Here is a 7,307-nt window from a genome sequence, read left to right on the forward strand (position 1 = left end):
CTCTGTCACTCAGTGTTGGTCAGATGCAGTCACAAGGATGACTGAGGATAAAAGGGATCTCTGTCTGACATTTTTAACACAAAGTGTTTCCTGAATAAGTCAGAATATCATGAGCATAACCAAGCAGTATTAAAAAAAAAAAAAAAAAAAAGATGCCAAGAGATATTTGTGACTGATGTACAACCAACAAATCTATTGATGGCTTAAGTGGAAAGGAAAATCATGGTTATTACCTGGAACAAAATTCCCAGAAGCTGGGATAGCCAATGCTTAATCTTTGGCAAAATTATCAGAACAAATTAAGTTGTACAGCCAGTGAAATGAATGAAGTCTGACCAGTGGTTGTAACAGCACTATGGTAGTAAGAGAAAATATAGACTTTATGTAGATTACTCCACTTTGGAGGAGTCTGCACACATCAGTAGGACAGCAAAGGGGCAGGCAATGATGACCAGTTAGCCTTACAGAAGTCCCACTGAAAAGAATGAGATTTCTTTTGTGCTGCATTATCAGGCATGTACTGAAACATTTTGTTTCATTAGCTCAGGGCAAAGGGTTCTATACATGCAAAAATGCTGGATTAGTGAGAGAAGTGCTATAAATGTAAAGTAATAACTAGCAAAGGTACACAGAGATCATCACAGGATGCATAGATATGGTAATACTGGAAAATCTATGGACTCCAGTAAGGTGAATCTTTTAAAATAGATGCAAATCAAGCCATGGGCAAATCTCTCAGGAATAAAACTTTTTATTCCGTGGAACTTTACTTCCTACTTTTTTCTTTTTTTTCTGAATTCCCAATCTATTTTTGGACTTGTTTTTAATGATAATATGCATTTAGTCCTCAATTATTCCATGAAATTTCATCCATAAAATATAAAAAAAATTAAAATATTATAGTTTATATTTAAACTTCTTATAAAATAAAAATATAACATATATAACCAGAAGATGTGAAAGCATCTTGGATATTTGGCCTTGGACAAACTACATCCTTTTATGGTATCCTTTACAATACACATTGATAATATACGAAGAAGAAGACGGCAGAAATCTCTAAGTTTGAAAGGCAATTTCCACTCCTCATACAAAGAAACAGCAATAAAAATAGGAGATTTATGATACAATTTACTCCTTCATTAAGTAGTAGACATTGTGTGTGTCAGCCAACAGCTAAAAGGATTTCAGTATTGGTTCTGCCAAGTGTCTCATTAAAAACTGATAAAAGAACCAGCAGTCCAACTTAAGCTAAACCTGCTACTTTTCCTGCTACTGTGAAGCATGCTGCCACATTTTTACAAATTACAATATGTATCTATTTGGATGCCTGTGCAACTACCGAACATTTCACAAACATTTTAGAACTATCACATCATAAAGAACCTGTTAAGTCAGTTGTGCATGCTATGCAAGGAAGTAGAATGCTTCCTATTTTCTTCACCTACTGAATCTCTTCTTTCTTGAGAAAGGTGAGATATTTGACACATCTTTTGGGGAGGATTCATTCAAGTATGCATTGTTCTCTGCCACAGCCTCACAGCTGATTTCCACAGTCCACATTCTGTCTAATTTCTGAGTCACAGATGACCTCGCAGGCAATCAACTTTTATTATTTTCTGTCAGATAGCTGGGTTGATGTATAACTCTATTTCTATAAACAGGCCATTTCCTCAGCAGATATCTGAATTTTACCAAATGTATCATTTATCAAATTAAGCTCTTCATAGAGGCTCACTCTTCTGGGTTTAAGAGCAGTCTGTACTTGAAAGAGACGATCACCATTACAAATTTTGCCCTGAAAACAGTATGTATCATTGCACATAAATTCCTACATAATGCCAAATTTTCATACCAACACACTCCAGTCTCATTTGTATTGCAAATTTATGCATGCAAAGTAAGCATTTGCACAAGTAAAATACACAAAACATTTCACAAATTCAAGGGGTTTTGGCACAACTTAGTCTGATTCTGTATATTTAAACATCTAGGTTCACACATCCCAAACATAAAGGAGTTTATGTCAATTTAAAATCTGGGACGTTCATCGTGAACATTTTCTGCAATGCAAGAGAAAGGAGAGATGGAGCCACCACAAGTTCACTTCTTATGTGGTCAGGTCTTGGAAGAGTTATGCACTTCATACTGCTGAAACACAAAGCTGGCATGTAGATTGTCCCTGGGGTATAGTTGACAATGTCTAGGGACCTTAAACCTTCCTGACCACTGTGAGACTTCACTGATGTAATTCTGAATCTCACAAAGTGAAGAATAACCAGGAGAGTCTAATGCACAGCTGGGTTTCCAACTGCCCAAATATCAATCTAACCACCATTGTTTCACCATGGCTAGTACATTCACTTTCTTTAGGGTGTGCATTGAGATAGACATCAGAGAGAAAAGTAGATTTGCTAACAAGCAGTATTGTTTATTCCTGTAAGGGAGATTTGAGAGAAAGATGTTGTGTAAAGATTTGCCAGTCTTCCTTTTGAGTAAAAGGAAGAAATACAAAACACACCACAGTGGACCAGTGAGTGAACTCCTTACTGAGTTCTTAGTGAAGTACTAAGTGAAGAAGAATACTTAGTGAAGAAGGTGGATCTATCTGGCAAAGATGCCTGAATTGAGACACAGTTTTTTTTTTGCTTGCCTTTTGAAACACCCCCTTTCTGGCCCCACAATCCACTCTGTGTATGTTTAAAGCCTGAGTCTGCTTAAACTTGCTTCATGCCTCAGCCTAACACTGTGGCAGAGGACTGCCACATAAATGTTAAGGAGCTACCTAGGTCTCCCACCATTGCTGGACTGCAGCCTTCAATCTCAGCTGTTAATAGTCAGTTGCTTGTCTGAAGCTATGGATGCTTTCAAAGCAATCACTGCACAGGTCTAGAACACCAAATGCAAGCCCTGGAGTATTTCTCTTTTACAACTGAGAAAAAATAATACAGAAATAAAAATAGAAATAAAGCCACATTCAGTCAGATGTTGCTCCTCGACATGGCAAATATAGTTATTATATGCAAAACTGAATCATGACAGATTGTATCTGCAGGAGGCAAAACAGCTCTGTCAAATCAAAGATTCTCTCCTCAAAAAATAAATAATTGCATCATGCTAACAGGTTTCAGTAAGACACTGGGGCCACATGCTGTACTGTCTTGATTTTTGGATAAATAAACCTCTGGCCCTGTTGTTTATCAGTTTAATGAACCTTTGGGACACGCAACAGTGCACAACTAGAACACAGTGATTCAATGTTCAGGCATTGCTAATCAACACTTCTGAACTTAAAACACTTAATTAATAGTTAGCAAACATTATTAATTGAACCTTGCAGTGCTCACAAGCACCTAGCTACCCCTCTTTGTACCTGGCAGGTATCAACCCTGCAGTTAATTCAGCTGCTTGCAGACACCACTGAAGTAGATATGGAGACCACAAAGAGTGCTCAGGAGCTCCTGATTCATGGTGCAGTTCATGTCACCATGACACTTCAAAGAGCAAGCTGTGACTGAGAAGAGAAGCCTGCTCCTCCTCCTCTCCCCCCCCCCCGGTCTCCTGTTGCCTGTCTACATTTAGGGGTCATGCAAGCACACAGCCAAGCCCCATGATGCCTCTGTCAGGGGCCCTGAACCTGCTACAGATGTGCGGGATCCCACCTCTCCCCAGGACTGACCTCACTGGACATAAGGAGCTGATAGCTCTGCACTGCAGCAGGACGCCCAGCATGTCAGACTGCTTCACTCTGGTGGCATAAGGCATGGGCAGATGCTGCATCCAGGGCCTCATGAGCCTTTAGGATGGCCCCCTTAGCTATGAAATATTCTGCTAGAAAGAACTTATCTCATGCATAAGGCTGACAGGATAGCTTTAATCCAGGATTATTAGTAAAAAGTTTCCTTTTTGCATTCCTGTCTTTCAGATTGCTGAGGTGTGACCGGGTCCACAGGGGTTTGAGGATGAGGGAAGAGACGAGGATCTGACTCCATGTTTCAGAAGGCTTGATTTATTATTTTATGATATATACTACATCAAAAGTACACTAAAAGAATAGAAGAAAGGATTTCATCAGAAGGCTGGCTAAGAATAGAAAAAGAAAGAATCATTTCACAAAGGCTTGTGTCTCAGACAGTGAGTCTGAGCCAGCTGGATGTGATTGGCCATGAATTAGAAACAATCACATGAGACCAATCCCTGTTGCATTCCACAGCAGCAGATAATCATTGTTTACATTTTGTTCCTGAGGCCTCTCAGCTTCTCAGGAGGAAAAACCCTAAGGAAAGGATTTCTCATAAAAGATGTCTGTGACATTGAGTTATCACAGAGATACCACCATGGTTAACCTTCTGCTATTTGTGATTTTTCACAGTAAGAATAATTAGTATTTAATAATATTCATTACTTTTCATGAAACATGACTGGGTGTTTACTTATTTTTTCAGAGTAAGTATTTAAAGATATATTCTGTTCAGTAAAGGATGAAATTATTTTTAATTTTGTCACATTTAGTAATGCTCCTATATACAGGAGTCAGATTTCACTGTAAACAGAGGAACAGTCAGTGTTCTACAATTTAGCTCATAATTATAGATTGGTAATCGCATATCTAATAGTAAGGCTGTAATTAGGATCATCCCCACAGTTCAGGTCAGCCTTAGCACTGAGGTCACAGGCAATTCAGTGACTCAACCAAACATCCTTACACTTCACCACTTGTTTTTCATTGCTGGCTCTAATACTTGAAATACAATCATTAAATAAGGACTGTGCCTACTTCGTCATCTGTCTGCAAACAAGATGACTATTTTCAAGCTTCTCTGTTAGAATTACCTTGGCCTCTTTGCAACTACTCATCTCCAGTTATCCATTTTAATGTTTATGGGGGCTATAGATTTTCAGACCTTGCTGGGGCTTTGGGGAAGAACCTGCTTCATCTACACAGTGACTTCTGTGACTGGGCTGCTTGGATAGAACAGTTCCAAGGCTGTCAGGAAAACTGTTCCCCTATCCCAAGCAGTGGGTACTGCCTCCCCTCCCATGCACACTGCTATGTAAACAAAGGGCAAAGCACTACAAACCTGCTGAGACCTCTGATTTCCTGGCTCACAGGAACCTCTGATCCTGCTAACCTGCAGCTGCTCATGCTTTCAGCATTGCCCATATCTCCATGCTCCTGAAAATCATCCATAAGTCTCCAGCTTTTCCAATTACTGTTCTAGCTCTTCCACATTTTCTTCTCTATTTGCAGCAACTGCTTCACTCATTATCCCTCCCTCTGTTTTTCCTACTCCATAATATGTTCCACAAGCCTGCCACATGACCTGTCTTTCTCCCTTTCTTCTCATTTACTCTCTTTCACATCACTATACCTGAGCACCTTTTCAGCTCCACATACTTCCAAACTTTGTTCCTCCTTCCATTCTCCGTGACTCTCTGCCCAGATAAGGTCTCACTTTATCCCTCCTTTACATGCATGTGTCAGTGGCAAGTTGATTTCAGTGCTTCTTTCTTTCAGAGTTCTGTTTTGGATCCTGAGGGAACTCCTCTCCTCTTCTGGCTTCAGAACTCACCATAAACAAGGCTAGGAAAAAACAAACAAAAAAAAAAGTTCATACTAGTAAACATAAGAAAATTAAAATACTCCTAGTCAAGATCGCAGAAGGCAAAGCATTAAGTTCCACAGGTGTACAAGCCACACAATCCAGCACCTTCTTTAAGGTTAATTTTTTTAATGTATGTTTACAACAAAGTCCTTCTGAAAAAAATTAGTTAATTTAGATATCATTCCCATAGAGAACACTGTACAAACACAATTTAGGTAGTTAAGATGTTGGTAGTAACAGCATCTGGCCTTTGAAAACTTCTTGTAAAAAAGCCCTTGATCAACGCACTTTCTACTGGACTGTAATAACTTAGTAAATTGCACAGTGGTTTCTAGAAGCAGACTTTATATCTGTGAGGAGCAAACAGAAAAGTGAAGGACAGAGGAGCAAAATTCAAGTCATCTAAGCTGTTTAACTGAGCAACTGAAATAATCTATCAACAGAGGGCTCAATGTTCAGGTCATCTCTGAACTTCTTGGTTTTGTGTTTTGCTGTTCGACAGCTGTAGTATCTCACAGCTCTCCCTGGAGAGTTTGTGAGTCTTGTTTCTTACTCTAAAATAAATGGTATCTGTTATCAGCTTAAGCTCCAGCTCAGATTCTGCACCTGTTCCACTTCAAACACTAGCAGGGATTAATTAGGCTCATTTCCCATACTCTCCTGATGTTGAATTGCAGGTATTGCTAAACCACATAGCATGAAGATTTACTGAGCAACAGCAAACCAAGAAGGCGTTGCCCAGCTTATGTCACCAGCGAGCTAGCCTAAAGGATTTTATTTGAGTGGAGTTTGGTCTCCACTTTGTTTACTGGCAATGAGGGTTTTAATTCAATCTGTGACCTTTCTTGTTAGCTAGTTCTCAAAGAGCTTACATGAACAAGGTGGATGGAGCTCTGAGAAAGGCGATGCACTGAGTGCCATGCCTGCCCACGGTAGGAGGAACTGGAACTAGATGACCTTTAAGATCCCTTCCAAGCCGAACTATTCCCTGGTTCCATGAGTGTATGATAACATTCAGTCTTTGTAATTTGCAGAACTCTTACTCACTTATTCTCAAAAAGTGGTATAAAAACGAAAAGTACGTTAACAAGATTAGATTGTTGGAAACCGGAACTAAACCGCGTCAGAAATGAAATATTACCAGGCTTAAATAAAGGTGGGGACACCCTCATAACAAGCATGTTGTGTGTCGGCATTAACTCCTATTCTGCTAGAGCGCCGCTAAAGAGCAAAAGCTTCTCTGAAAAAGTGCTGCTGGTCATCAACACACTCGTAACTAGCATCTAAAAACGAGCAATAACTTAAGCAAGGATGATCGATAACTGAAGCAATAAATATACATGCCAGGAGAAGCTTACGGACTACACACGCAGGTCGAAGGAGGGCGACCATCGCCTGATGCGCCTGAGTGTCTCGGTGGGAGAACACAGAGCAGGCCAACAAGACCTTGTGTACACCGGGAAGCAGGCGAGAAGGGAACAACCCGCGGCAGCTCTAAATTCTCCGGGCTCTCGGAGCCTCTCCCGGCAGTCCAGCCCCCTCCCCATACGGCCCTCATAAGCCTTTCCCGCCGCGGCGCTCCTTAACATCCCCTCACGGCCGGATCCGCCCCCGCCCCGCGCTCGCTCGCCATTGGCTGCCAACAGCGCGGGGGGCGGAGCGTGCCGCGGAAGAGCGGGCGCCTGCGCCGTCTTCCCCCCA

The 7,307-nt window shown here is 40.8% G+C and overlaps 1 long non-coding RNA gene across 2 annotated transcripts; it reads right to left on the reverse strand.

Moving 5' to 3' along the window:
* Positions 1-733: 733 nt before the first annotated feature.
* On the reverse strand, positions 734-7,306 carry LOC139602562 (uncharacterized). Of its 2 annotated transcripts, none has more exons than XR_011683299.1 (2): positions 7,194-7,306; positions 734-5,584 (listed from the first exon to the last, which is right to left on the reverse strand). It is a non-coding gene; the product is annotated as an uncharacterized lncRNA (long non-coding RNA). The 2 variants fall into 2 exon arrangements; XR_011683301.1 differs by lacking the exon at positions 7,194-7,306 and adding an exon at positions 6,965-7,158.
* Between the last annotated feature and the right edge of the window lies 1 nt (position 7,307).

The sequence above is a fragment of the Agelaius tricolor genome, unplaced genomic scaffold (assembly GCF_023055355.1).
Source record: "Agelaius tricolor isolate 1412-34295 unplaced genomic scaffold, bAgeTri1.0.p SCAF_34, whole genome shotgun sequence".
In the NCBI taxonomy this organism is placed as follows: Eukaryota; Metazoa; Chordata; class Aves; order Passeriformes; family Icteridae; genus Agelaius; species Agelaius tricolor.